Source organism: Manacus candei, unplaced genomic scaffold (assembly GCF_025592945.1).
Source record: "Manacus candei isolate 608988 ecotype Guabito, Panama unplaced genomic scaffold, ASM2559294v1 h1tg000153l, whole genome shotgun sequence".
In the NCBI taxonomy this organism is placed as follows: domain Eukaryota; kingdom Metazoa; phylum Chordata; class Aves; order Passeriformes; family Pipridae; genus Manacus; species Manacus candei.
In genome coordinates, this window is record NW_026138201.1 from 3,229,015 (window position 1) to 3,243,908 (window position 14,894).

General features: G+C 43.1%; 1 protein-coding gene across 2 annotated transcripts in view; it reads left to right on the top strand.

The window, feature by feature from the left end:
• The first annotated feature begins 7,162 nt into the window (after positions 1-7,162).
• Positions 7,163-14,894, top strand: part of RASSF8 (Ras association domain family member 8) — an 82,742-nt gene continuing 75,010 nt past the window's right edge. Inside the window, exon 1 of one of the 2 annotated variants that reach the window (XM_051772451.1) lies at positions 7,163-7,424. The gene's annotated coding sequence lies outside the window, so the exon portion shown is untranslated. The remainder of the gene's footprint in view (positions 7,425-14,894) is intronic. The other variant, XM_051772449.1, reaches the window with a different exon arrangement.

Consider the following 14,894-nt stretch of genomic DNA (forward strand, 5'->3'; position numbering starts at 1 on the left):
TGCAACCTCTCGAAAACAAGGGGCTCGATGAGAGAGGAAACGACAGATAAAGCCAGGAAAGAGCTTTTCACAGCTCTGATTTCCAATAACTTACTTGTAAGGTATAGAACTACCCAATTATCCTAAAACAGTCATCCAATTTGTTTCTCTGTGGGGAAGCTTGGCTCGCTAGGGTCATGAGGATCAGGAAATTAGTTCTTTGTTGAAAGCAGGTATCTTGCCCTCTCATGTTTCCCAACCTGTGGACCACAAAAGCAGAGAATGAGACCGAGAAAAAGACTTTACAAAACAACAGGGAAACTGTTTTCAACAAAGAAATGAATCTGCTGAACTCATGTTAAGTACAGACCTTGTAAAGCAAAGCACCAATTTTTGCTAGGCCAGCCTAAAACATCTATTACAAAGCTACAAAGACCTGGTGTACAGTGAGGTTTTAGTGTTTATTCCCAAGCTTTTCCAAAAATCCATGAGAAGTAAAAAACTCTTTTTCCCATGCAAACTTCTTTATATGGAAACCTCAGCAGCAATACTTTATTCTAGGTTTTTTTCCCTTCTCCATTTTGATGTGTGTTTTGAAAGCCCTCTAGGCATCTATTTGCATTTTCCAAAAGCTTTGGAAATCTGGCCCCAACTTATTTATGAAAATGGGGCTTAAGCTCTGGAATTACTGAAGCGTTTTTGAAATTTTGCACTCTTTGTATTTTAAAGTATATTAGATTTGATTGTGCTGCTTCAGGGGACAGGTAATTCCTATGATTTTTGATGGAGATGAAGAACTGTGCAGTAGGAAAAACAGAGGGCTTAAAGTTTATTGACAAGGGCAAAATGTGAAAAAGGTTCAGTATTTCTTTTTATGTGCATGATAAAAATCTGTGTATAACAAAAAAGCAGGCATGTCTTTTGGCATACCTTTGCCAGCTGTGGAGAAAAATAACAGAACAGTGATTTATAAACTGAAAGTGAATATAGTTATAAATGTATTTAAATATATTGCTCATAGAGCCATATCTTACACTGGAAATGGTAATTGTTCTAAATCATAAGTAATAGCACCATGTCAGGCCCTTCAAATATTGCTGGTTTGTGAACTTCATGGAAGGACATTTTAGTATCTTAAAGCTTTGTATCACAACTGGAGAGAGAGGAGATTCCTTTATGTTTTACAGGAGATGAAAAACAAAAACCAAACACCAAAACCAAAGAAACATTCAAATGACAAAGAGTTTAAAACTCTTCTGTTGTCTAAATGTCCTTGATCAGAGAAGGGCACAGATTTCCAGACATCAAGGAAATTAACTCCTACATTAAATATTATACCCATTTCAAGGGCACATTTCCAGGATCCTAAATTAAAATCTTCTTCTTGTCATTTCCTCCTAGTTAAGTCAACTATTTTTGTCCCCGTCATTGGATTTCTTTTAAGGTGTGATTTTTTTTTTTCTATACTAAGCCAAGTCTTCAACAGAAGACTTATTTTAGATAGTTTGATCTTCAGATGGTTTCTCAGTCCTTGGTTGGGGAAGTGGTACTGTCACCACTTAGCTCCTCTAGGGAAGACAGATGCAAATTCCCATAGGGATGTTAATTTTTTTAACTGATATCTGTCCACGTTCTCGGAGCTTTATCATATGCCTTTTTTATATGTCTTTATCTCTTTTCTGAATTGCTTGAGATTTATACTGATCTTTCTTCCCAGGAATTGGCAAAAGTACTTGCATGAAACTTAATAGGCTAAGCATTGTTGTTATTATGTTCAAATTAAATGTCTAAAGACTGGTATTAGTAACTTCTCCCCCCATATCATACTACATTTATATTTCCTCTTATTTGCATTTTGGTTTTAGAACTGTCAAGGTTCACATCTTTCTTGCTCCTCCTTGTAACCATGACAACTACAAACTTACTTATTTCTCTAATGAAAGCCAACACTCTTTCTTGTGCAATGATCTACGACAGAGAGAACTTCAGGAAAAATATTTCAAAAATTGCAGTTTACAATCGACCATGCCAGAGAACTATTGATTTAAGCAGGTCTGTGAAACCTTTAAAGCCTGGTTTATAGGTGTTCATCCAAATCTTATAATCTTATGGCTAATGCACAGGGGTGAGGTCTGCCAGTAATGTTTTACTCCTCTGCAACCTTCCTCCACCTTAAATTTCAGCATATTCCTCTAACTTAAGCAAACTGATCTATCTCTGAAGGAAGAAGATGACTTTCTACTAATCCAGGAAAATCAGAGGAAAAGAGCCATTTGTTGATGAACAGAGAGAGGCAGGCTTGCCTGATTCCCATTCCTGTGCATTAAACTGAATAACCACACTCATGAGTAATGAGTATCTTGCCTGTCTGTAATTATATCTTAATATGTTCATGCTGTGCTTAGGCTGGACCCATGAACTGGGGGAGCTACTAGGTATTACTGATAGTACTGAGAACAAAAATAAGAGTACAAGATCACCCTGATTGCTTATTCAAGGCTAGTTCCCTAGTTAATGTGAGTTAACATACACGGCCAGGTCAGGAAGAAGAAGGAGGAATTTGGTTGGGATTTTTTTACTCTTTTTTTGAGCTAATTTGGATTTCTTCCATGGAACTGAGTCTTGAACTCTGCAGTCTCTGGAAGTATCCAGAACCTGTTGTGTGACATGGAAATAGAGCATATTTTGCATCTTAGAATATCAGTCTTTTGAATTTCAACCATTTTAAGATGGAGATTGCAATTTCTGTATATTTAACATAGCACACCACTCACACCCAATACACAGCAAGACAAGACCTAGAAAATACAGAGGACAAACAACCAGGAAATATTGCTCTTCAGGCTCCAAGAAATAAATATTAACTGAAAAGAAAAACAAAACTAAGACGAAAGAGTTTGAAGAATGCACTTAAATTCTAATCTGATGTTTGTTTTCTTCTGAATATCAGACAGCAGCTCTATTAAAAGAAAAAACAGCCTCTTGAAATGCTCATTTTACAGTTAAGCAAATACAGAGCAAGACATAAATTAACCCCACTCCAAATCAGCTTGTTTTTCTGCTTGTTGAGTATCAGTTCAGATTTATTTGCCATGGACCAAATTCAGCAAAGCACTTAGGCACACGCACAACTTTGATCATGCAAGTGGCCCCACTGAGACTATTCACATGCTTAAAGACACGTACACAGTTAAATAATTTGCTGAATCCAGACCTACTTTTCCTCAAGAAAGCATCTGCAGAGACAGAGTTGTTCTATTCTGACCATGAAGAGCAGTAAGCAAATACATGCTAGCGAAAGCTGCGTTGACCACTTGTAGCTGGTCACACAGAGCTGTTTCTGTTCTCAGTGAGCCGGATCTTATAGTCTGGATTAAATGGAAAGAGCTCACCAAGACACTGGATTTCCCAAGGTGAAATGACAGCGGAAAGAAAAGGCAGAGGTAGCTGAAGGTAGGTCAAGGAGAGGAGGAAACTAAGGAACCTCAGAAACATTCTCTTCACGATTTTGGTCAAAAAGGCATCATTCTTGGAAAACTTGCATAACCATAAGGCATGTGGGGCTATTTTCTCCTTTTTGTCCTCATTAAGAACATCTGTGTGAGACTGTGTGTGTGTGTGTGGCTGTGTGGTGTAAGGAATTCCCTGTTCATTTCACCCCCTTCCTGGGATAGTTTAGTTGCCTCTTTGGTAAAACCAAAGCAGGATCTTTATGGGAAACCTGCCTCCCACTAAGAACTAGTGATACAGATCTTAAAACTTCTTTGGCTAGATCCTCGAGATTGCCACATAAGTGCAAGGATGTGCTTCAGTGTTGTACTGAATTAGAGTCCCTACCCTTCTCCAGCAATGTGGGAAGGAAGGATTGACTGAAGGTGAACGTCGCACAGATTATTTAGGATTACATAAAAAGCAACAAAGTTGGGAAGCGATAGGGGTGGGCACCAGTAATGAAGAACTGTCACAGCAGAGTCACCCTGTGCCAGCACAAAGTTGTGCCCTTGGCTGGTACAATTTAGCATCACTCCATAATACCGTCCTAACAAATCTTCCGGGGAAACAAGGCATCCTGATCTTTCACTATAGCCCAAAGAGCAGCTGGACTGCTATGCCACATAAGGGAGGTATTTGCACAATTTCAGGCCTATTTCACGACTGGATTTGAGCCTCATTTCCCCATTTGAGCCTCATTTTTGCTTAAATGACCATTGCCATCTTCCTTGAGATATCTGTGGTCAAATTCTTGGTCAAATTTATGCAATCTCAGCAACACAGAAAATCGATTTTCTCTTTTTGCCATCACCTCACCTTCCCAAAGAGTTAGATTTTTGATATACCAAATAGCTCTGAAAATGTATTTGATGCCCTCCCTGGACATACTGGATTATTAACCTGTGCAAAAATTACTCTGAAAAATTCACAAATGTTATTTTGAAGCAGCAGAAATGTGTTCTCTTCCGTGCCTTCATAATCGAATTATGAAAGGGAACTAGGAAAAAATAAGACATTAGAATATTAAAAATTCCAGCACTCAGCCAGCAAGTGAAACACCACACCAACACTGGACATAAAGATTTTATGCATGTGCTGAACATCCAGAAATCTCTTAATTGTGGCCATTACTTTCTCCTCTATAAAAGGGTGATTTTCATTCACTAAACTTTCTAACAGGAAATTATATCAAGTGTATAAAAATCATCTGTTGGGCTTGAGAAACTAATCGGAGGGTGAGTTTTCAATAGAAAACTCGATGTTTTATGTTTCGGTCCCCAGTTCTGCTGAACACCTGCAGTGGCAAACAATACAAACTCAATGACTTATCAAGTACTTGTTTTCAGTAAACCATTAACTCCTTGAAAAAGGCTTTTCTCCTCCCAACAATAATTTCCCAGGTCATATAGTTTCAATAGCTTCCCAGATCACTCCCTTCATACGAGTCCCTGAAAAGCCTGGATTTTGAGAAAAGATCTTCCATGAGTTTTACAGCCTTGTCGAGTTCACAGGCTTCATGAAAAAAAGGAAGCAGTATATTCTGAGAACAGCAATCCACGGGAGCTTTATAGCAATATTTGGTCAAATATCTTGCAACAAACAATCTACCTGGAAAACACATCCTTTTTTTCCCGATTTTGAGTTGTCCACTGGCACTCTTGAAAGTCATAGTTAGAAATCCCCGGTGCAAACAAATCTCATCCAGTAGATTGCAGAACTGGTCATCAGCACCATTCTTTTCTCCCACGGTTATCCCTCGAGTGTTGTTTATAAAAGTTTCTTAAGCTGAAGGCGTGTTTGTGTGTAGCTGACCATGTAAAGCACATGGTCCCTAACAGAATCACCTGATCTTAACGATTTCTTCCTTACCACACCTAATTTCATGTTGTGCTTAAGGCCTTTCTCACCACTGCTTAGCACCTCTTCCTGTGCAAAAGAGGGTAAAAAGGCATAGACACAGAAAAGAACTAAAAGTGTCCTTCTGTGCCCTGAAGACTTTTTAAGCAGGAGCTTTACATCTTTCCAGGTGTGCTTACAAAAAATACACTTGGCAGGCAAGAAGCCTATGAAGGAAGATGTGATCATAACCCAAGATCCAGACGTACTGGAAGTATTTATAGAAACATCTCCAAACACAAATCGTGAAAATATTTATTTGCTTGCATTTAATGGAAGCACGTGTGTGCTCTTGAAAAATGTCCTCCATGTAGCATCAATGCAGAGTTGCAGAGAAGCAAAATCCTGCTCTCCTCTGTAAGATCAGAAATTAAAAAAAAAACAAACACCAAAACCACAAAAAACTCACTTTGCTACACTCAAAACCCATCAGAGGAATGGTACAGGAATATTGTTAAAACACAATCATAACAAAATCAACAAAAAGAGTTCCCTTGATGAGACTCTTCTTTAAATGACCAGCGTGCCCTGACCTCTGGACATGGTGCACAGGCAGTTTTGGAAAGGCCAAGAGCCCAGGGAAGAGCTGGGAATGACGGCTGCTGCTCTGCTGCTGCTGCTGGTAGCTGAGAGCAGACCCAGCGCCAATGTTTGCAGACAGTGAAAAATGCCTGTGAATCACAGCTCTGAAGTTCATTTTCAAATAGGTTTCAGTTTGGTTTTTCTTTCTAACAGCATTTTTTTTTTATTCCAAATTGCATAAAGACAAAAAACTGATTAAAACTTCTCATTCAAAACTTTTTTTTGCCCCAAACAGCGCATCTGCAGTGTTCACTGCTCCGAGGTTCATGACTTTTTTTTTTTAATTATTTTTTTCTCACAGGGAATTTTCCATCATCAAAAGCCCGAAGCAGAAAACAATAGGAAAAAAACCACCCAACACCCTGACTGCCGGCTTTCCTTTAAAGCAAGCACCAAAGGCATTCATTCTTGCTTCTAACAGAAACAATAGGGGAAGATCTCGGGGAGAACAAGAATACAACCGGATTGGAGGGGGGACCCGGGAGGGGGACCGGAGCTCCATCCCCGCCGGGGTGTGAGAGAAAACAAGAATACGAATCCCAAGCCTACAGCCCAAGCCTCTCGCTGTCCTTGGGACCGCAGCGGGACCCCAGACCTCCGTCATCGCCGGGGTGCGAGGGAGAACAAGAATACAACCCCAAGCATACAGCCCAAGCCTCTCCCTTGTCCTTTGGGACCGGAGCGGGACTCCGAAGGTTCATCCCTGCCAGGGTGTGAGGGAAAACAAGAATAGAACCCCAAGCATTTCACTGTCCTTTGGAACCGCAGCGGGACCCCAGGGCTCCATCCTCGTCAGGGTGCGAGGGAAAACAAGAATTACAATCCCAAGCCTAAAGCCCAAGCCTCTCGCTGTCCTTTGGGATTGGAGCGGGACCCCCAGGCTCCATGCCCGCGGGGGTGCGAGGGAAAACAAGAATAGAACCCCAAGCATCTCGCTGTCCTTTGGGACCGCAGCGGGACCCCAGGGCTCCATCCCCGCCGGGGTGCGGGTGTGTGCGGGCGGCCCCGAGCTCCCACCGCCCCGCGGCCGCGGGGGCTCCGCCGAGGGGGGGCGATTTGGGGGTGACTTGGGGCGATGCCGCTCTCCGGAGGCCGCCGGAGCGGCCGCCCCGCGGTGCCGGCGGGGGCGGGTGCGGGGGCGGCGGCGGGGCAGGGTGCGGGGGCAGCCCCGGCGTGCGGGGGAGCGGCTGCGGCTTTAAGAGCTCCCACAATGCCGTGCTGGCGTCCCAGTTCCGTTACATGTCTCCCCCGGTGAAGGGGAGCGAGGGAGCGGCAGGAAGGAGGCGGAGGACACCCACCCACTCACCCACCCTCGCCCTGCCTCCCCCCGCGGGGCCGAGCCCCCCCGGGCTCCGCTGCGGCCGCGCCGCCCCCCGCGGGCAGCGAGGCGGGGCCGGCGGGCGCTGGCGCTGCCCCGGGAGCCGCCGCGGAGCCGCCGCCGGACGGAGGGGAACGAGCGAGGGGCAGCGGGAGCGGTGAGTGCGCGGCCGAACTCTCGCCCTCCTTCCTTCCTCGGCTCCCTCCTCTGGTCCCTCCGTGCCTTTCCCGCAGCCCGCCCCGCTCCCTTGCCTCTCGCTGGCGGCTCGTCCCCGCTGCTGCGGGCTTGGTGACCCTTCCCTGCCGCCCCGTTCCCCGCTGCCCCCTTCTCGCTCGCCAACTTTCCCGTCCGCTTCCCACCTCTCCTCGGATTTCCATTTTTTTTCTTTCCTTTTTTTTTTTTTTTTAAAAGCGTCTGCCCAGCCCTCTCGCGCCCGTTCTCGTCCTTTTTCGCTCCTTCCTTCGCTGCTGCTACTTCCCCGGCTTCCTCCGGCTTTTCCTCTCTCTCCCTCTCTCTTCTGGCGTTCTGTCTTCCTTCCTTCCTTTTGGGCATCGCTTGGAAAAAGTAAGGGATATTTCTCTTGTGTCCTTGAGGAGGGGAGTTCAGAAGCTGCTTTTCTTTACCCAGGGAAATCTTTGTAGTAGTTTTCTCCCCCCCCCCCCCCCCCTTTTCTTCCTGTGCTCGAAAAGAAAATTCAACCTATTTTTTTCTTTTTTACCCCTCCTTTTTTTTTTTTTTTTTGCGACGTGGACTGTTTTGGTGTTGGTTTTTTTTTTTCTCCCCCCTCTCCAGGCAGTGTCGGTGTGTTTCACGATTAATCTCTTTTATTGCTGCCCCAACCCCTCCCTCTCTCTTTTTTTCCCCCAGTAAGAAAAAAAAAGATTAGCAGAAAATCTGTTTTGCCAGCAGCGAATTTATGAGACTTTTTTTTTTTCCCGGGGTACTATTGACGAGAAAAGCTTAAGCAAATACAGTACGGTAGGACAATAGAGAGGCATGAACTTTAAAGGGTAAGGATTACGGTCCTTGGTTTCTTCAGCTCTAAAGTGTTGTTGGGAACGTCTGGGTCAGGGTCCGGTTTGGGGTTGTGTGCCAGCCCGTTTTCTGTTCAGCAGAGGGGTGATTTAATATGCCAGGAGAGTGGTGTGCTAAATTGCAGTTCAGGATTGCTCGTGGGTTTCATCAGCGTGGAAAATCAGGAGGCATGGGAAGGTTACGGATTTCGGTGTCCCCTTTAGAATTACACCTGTCACGCCTTCCGTCCCCGAACTGCAAATGTATCGGAGGCAGATACATTAACAGAATGGCTGGAAACTGCTTAAATCCGTGTCAGAAAGTGCTGTCGTGTGGTTTTAAGAAGTCTGGTTCGGAACTTGAGAGCTTCTGCCTGAGCTCTAGTCAGCATCACACGATAAAATTAAAGTATGTGCCGGGCTGTGGAGAGCAAGTAAATCAATTGCCTAATGATTTCTGCGAAGACACCTGTTTAAGGGCTTTCAGGCTCCCAGCTAATTGTGTTTTGGAGCGGTGTGATTGTGTTAAGTGTTGTAGAAGTAAAGTGCTGTATCTTTTTCAGTAGAGAGTATGTAGTTTGTGAATAAGATGTCAACTCTTTTAATCAGAAATGGGTCTTGGTTGTGTTATGTTACCTCTCTTGATAGATACCATTTGAGAAGTCCTTAACATTATGTGGCTAAAATGCAAATAAAGTCAGCCCTACTTCCTCCCCCCCAATGAAGAGAGAAAACAGCTTCAGATTAACTTTTGTGTGATGATATCTAATTAGAAAGTAGGCTGGACATTAAACTGGAAATACTTATCTGAGTCTTAGAGCAAAAAAACTATATGGGATGAATTGCTGAGGGAATTGAAATGACTGCTTGGGATTCCTTGTTTAGTTGTGTGCCCTTTAGGACAACTGAGGTGTGAGGTGGTTTGCTTCTTGCAATTACTTAATCCTTTCCCACCCTCATGAGCCCGACAGAATTTGATCAATTGTTTGAATATATCTTGTGTTTTAATCTTTCCCGGAGATGAAAAACTTTGGGATGGGGGAAACAGAAGGAGAAGCATAACAAGTTATGTTAGCAAGTCGTTTAAGTTTCTCTAAACTGTACCATGAACTGTTTCTGAAAACACTGCCCATAATTCTAAAGAGCCAAATTGAATTGATTAATGTCACTTTTTAAAACCCTTTTGAGGGAAACCCTGAAGAGGAACGTGTTAAAGAAGATGCAAGTGCTGGAAGTGCAGAACTGAGTATTGAGGATGGTGGGTTCTGTTCCTGCTTCTACCATCGCATGGCAGTGTGACCTCTGCCTGAGCTGCCTTCGTGCCCGCACCTCATAGGATATGGAGACTTTCCTGAATCTCTTGAGTGCTTTTACACATGATTTTTAAGGTTAATTACGTGTAAATATATTACTCCTTGTTCAGTTGTCCCTTTGAGATCTGATCAGGTGGTAGTTTGACTAATACTCTTTCTTTGAAAGTTGTAAAGTAGAAATCTTGAGCATCACTGACATGAGACTTTTGCATTGCTGTAAAGGTTTTGAGGTTGTTTTTATCCCCTGTATATCTCTGATGGTATCAATGCATGCTTCTTCTATGTTACCTTAAGTCTGCCTGAAGCAGAATATGAAGGACAGTGTTGACCTCTCCAGAAAGAAACTGTTAAATTGAATTACAGGGTGGAAAACTGTTCTGTGGGGACTGGGCTGAGGACCCCCCTCAGTGTGATGCATTCTGTTCCTGGTAATTCTATTTTGTGAGCTCTGTAATTATAAACTTAGCTTAGCACACGTGTGTGTTTACATTCTAACTTCAGAGTTTTGCTTGAGTTTTTAAGTCTTTAAGACTTCTGTCTTGAAATTAAATGTATATGTGTGATTTTCTGGAGCTCTTTTGAAAGCCTAGGTTTTCTTGTTTACTTTCTTGTACTTTTTTTCATGATGGGGTTGGGACTTTACAGTGTAATGAGACTTATTATAATCTCAATGCCTGCCTTCCTGTAATGTTTGAGACTTACATACTTCGTAAATGCAGGGCTTTACCTTGTTGGAGGGAGTTGTTTCTCTTCAGTGAAAATGAGACTTGGTTCTGTAGAATGTTGTTATTAGGCAAGTGTATGTGTGTGTGTATATATGTGGGGGTTTTATATAAATAACTTACTATCTTCTTGCATATGCATGTAGCTAACTCCGTGCTTCTGAGTCTGGACAGTCAGTCTAGTTTCAAACTCAGTTTCATAAATAATTCTTTCTGTCCTTCCTGACCCCCTTCAAAGCGAGTGGTGATCTCACAGCTTTGACAAGAATAGTTTTCTTGGCTGATAAGAGGATGTTCATGTTGTTTTCCTCCCCCCCACCCCCGAGGACTGTGTGTTATCTTTCTCTGTGCTGACAGAGTGTGGGGAGGGGGTTGGCCGGTCTGTGTGTGCCAAGTGGTGCCGTCCTGCTCTGTTTCTCTCCGGTTCATCACCTGTGAAGTTGAGATCATGAAACTTGTCCTGCTTGGGAAGGGAAGGTGGATTTGACACATCTACCATGGGAGCTGCAGACTGTGCTACTCGGGGTTGTCATTTCACTGGGATCTCAGTAAGAATTTTTGTGATATCATGAATATGGAGAGTGTATCTGAGAGGACTCAAGACAGGCACCGTAAGCTTTCAGATGGCAGGCACTTGAGAAATCCGCTTAATTCACCTTTCTGCTTTTGAGTCGCTCCTTAAAGAGGGAGGAATCTGTTTACCTTCTTGTTGTGCTTGATAAAAAAGGGCATTCCTACAACAAAAGACATTGTAATGCTTTCTATAGTCCAGGCTTATTGAACAAAAGCATCTTGCTGTGCAATATTGTCGCTGCGCTCAGTGCTGTATGATAACACATGTTTCTCAGCTGTTGTTGATTCCTCAGTGGCACAGACTTCAAAGGAATGTGCTGAAAGAGAGCCGCAGCCAGAGAAAAACGAGTTATGTTCCAGTGGCCTGTACCATCCATCTGTTTAAATACTTTGCTGAACTATTCCAGAGTGTTCAGGCATCCAGTCAGGACTGACAAGCAATTATAGCTGGGAGTACAGCCTGCTGCGAGGAGACCACCTAGGGAAGGCTTAAGTGCTACCTCCCCTCCATGGGTCAGAGCCACCCTGCCCTCCCAGCCAGGGAGGAGAGATAAGGCTCGTCATTTGGGGAATCTTTCAACATGACATTGTCTAATTCCTAATGCTGTTGAGGATTTATTTATTTTTACTCTCTATGCTATCTTTAGCACAAGAAGGGAAGAATGGTAATGAGGACAGATGGTCATCCTGGTAGTCTCCTCTGTGTGCATGTAGCAAACTAGGTCTGTAATTTAAATAAGTAAATATTTATACAAAGTTAGTGAATTCTTATTTCCCCCCCCAAAACGATTGGGATAGTTCATAGAGAGTGATCTGTTGATCACTCGTGTCTCCAAAGGTAGTAATACACATTACTGGATTAATTTTGGCTCCAAAACACAACTAGTAAAGTTAAATTGGAGCCAGTTATGTTGTGCTATTTCTGATTGAGTTTGGGGAAACACTTCACAACTTCATCCGCAGTAACTAAAAAAACCCTCCCACTGTACTCCTGCATTATAATGCACTAGGATGCTGCCAATTCCAAGCATTGTAATTTGTTTTTACTTAAATTCCAATATTGGAGTCCACGTGCAAGACATGTCTACACCTGTAGTTGCCAACTGAATCTTCAAATCACGGCCTGTGTGCTCTCCATAGTCCCAAGTACTGGAACTTGGAGGGAAATATTAACAGGGAGACTACAAGTGATAACCTGTTGATAACCTGTAAAGACTCTTGAAGTTTTTCCATGTGGGACTGACCCTCCTTTTGAGGCTTGCAATGAGTACTGTAGGTAGAGCAACGTGTGTTTCAGTTAAGAGGCTTTAACCTTCTTTGTGAAGGGAAAATGCTCATGCAGATGCACTAAGAGGATATTTGAGCTTGGGAAAACTGTGAGGCACTCCAGGATTTGATTTTCACCTGCAAGCAAGCAGCACAGCTCCGAAGGTAAGCTTGTATGTTGTCCTCTGCTGTAGTATTGCTCCTGCCTTTCTGCTGCAATGTGACATTTATGCCTTTGAAAGGATAGTTCTTTCTCCCAGTGTTGGCAGTCCTGATGGTTTTTTGGTATTTTGAGACGTCAGATTTTAATGCCTCACTACCCCTTTGAGCGGGAAGGGGAGGGAAACTTCCAGAAATATGTAATGCAACTGACTTCCAGCTTCTGCCCTTGCTCCAGGGTTGACATTGTAGTTTGAATTTACTTACTTGCTTTGAAAGCTGTACTCAACGTAACCTTGAGTCTTACTCTCTTTACCACAGCAGCACCTGATGTGTTTCCAGTGTGCACCTTGCTGTGTCTCTAGATTGTCCAGGCCGTGTTGATGCTCTCTCTTTATTGTCCTCAATAACTTTAAGAGCTGTAACTTCTGTTTCAACTGAACTGAAAGTGTTTTGCCAAAAGAATTTTTTTTTGGGACCCCTGAAGTTTGTCAGTGTTTTCAAGCTGTTATTCAAAAGGAGTTTGGAGTTTCCAGAACAACTTTTTAAAACTTTTAGGTTTCACTCTCAGTCAGCAGTTTCATGAGCATGGATAAGGAAAGGCTGTAATTCCACTGGGTAGCCAGATGTTTTGTGTCTGTGCCGAAGCGAGGAGACAGTGTGGCTTTTTAGGAGTTGTAGGGTCTTGTCACAGGACTGTTTGGGGATCTTCAACAGATTGTATCTGCTTTCTGTCCTCTCCCTTCCCCTCCCTCCTGCCATGCCTGTACTGATTGTGATCACCTCCTTCTAAGGAAAATGAGACTGAGAGCAAAGCATTCCTTGTTGCTTTCTAAAAAGTAGATATTTTCCTTGTCGGTCTGTGCTTTGTTATACTAAGCTGCTTGCAGTTTGACAATTAGTGAATTTAGAGCAATTATGCAGTAGATTAATACTAATGTTAATTCTGACTAATGTGGGATTAAATTAACATTATAAAGAAAGCAGTTTTCATTGCAAAAAGAGGGGAGAGTACTCTTAGATGCAGATCCCCCCCTTCCATGCTAAATAGCACCCTTTTTTGGCCAGTACTTCTTAAGACTTGTAAAATCCTTGTCTATCCTTATCTGTCTTCTGACTCTATGTGAGATATGAAGGAAGGGGAGAAAGGAACTCCTCAGATGTCTGCAGGTATCAGACTCCTCCTGGAGAAGAAAGTAGGAAGATGCCACAGCTAATAATACTTTAAAGTTGATATTGGGAATCAAGAGACCAAATGCTTAAATGTGCCATTGCAGCTGTGTGGTTGGCAATATTAATTAGCACCTGTACCTGGAATAATAATTCGCATCCAGAGAGAAACATATGGCAATAGTTGAATGTCCTTGTCCTTGCCCATCAGAAAGAGGTTTTGTGGTGGAATTTTTTGTTGGTTTTATTTTTAAAAAATATGTTCTCACCCATCAGAATGGCCCCCTCCACATCGGGTTTGTGTGCTTGCTTTGGGCATCATCTGTGCCTCCAGGTCAGTCAGAGCATTTTGCACTGGTTTCTTTGGGAGCAAGGACAGAAACTTGGAATGAATAAGCTGCGTGTTTGAGACTGTGTATTTCCAGTAGTGGAGTTGGCACTGATGAGCACCAGGACTAACAAAGAGCAGTCACACTGCATACAATGCAATGTTTTCTTGCGGTTAATGGGATTGGAATTGGTAACCTGATACTCCAGAGATAACGAAAGCTATTTAGCATACAAGAGACATTGATTTATTTTTTTTTTTTTACTACTCTGTGTATCAGCTCCTTAAAGTCTTTTGTCAGAACTCATTCTAGTCAACAAGTTCTGTTCAAAAATAACTGAATTAACAAGAATTTCCAAAATAGTCTGAATAGAAAAATAAGTTCCTTTCACTGCAGTTCCTGTATTTGTTTAGTAGTTTACATGCTCATCCTGTGAATTTAGCCTTTGCTTCAAACTGAAATATGTAAATTACAATTGTTTGTACTTTTCTTTTTCCAAGAATGAAAGACTTGAGGGGATAACAAAAGAAACCTCCTAACTCAAGAATTAAGATAATGTTCTACCTTAGGCCTGCTGCTTACCAGCAGGGGAAGCTGACTACTTGCCTCCTTGGTAGTTTTAAATAATCAGAGGATCTTGCAGTCCCTGTGGGCAAGGTAAAGGGCCCATACCTTGAGGAGGTGGTACATGCCATAAGAGGAGAGCTGAGTGTGAGTTTGCTGATGGTGAGCTGAGGCTCTGTGGGCAATGGATCAGTCGTGTTCTGAGGCAGAAATTAAGGGAAGAGGCTCACCTGTCCTAGGGAGGATGGGGGAGAACTGGGCTCCTGCCAGCAGCCCAAAATCATGCTTTAAAAAGTACTCCAGTGGTGGGCTTTGTTTTAAACTCCTAGCAAGACAGAAGGATTCTGAGGTGTTTGGTCTATTAGGACTTGCTGGTCTTCTGTTTGTCACACATTGCAAAACACCTCATCAGGATAATTCCTTACCGCAGAGTTGGGAGGCATGGAGTGAAATCCTGACCTCTGTGGCTCAACCTGGTGAGAGGAGCGGTCCTCTCCTACTGTGGCCAGTGAGAATGT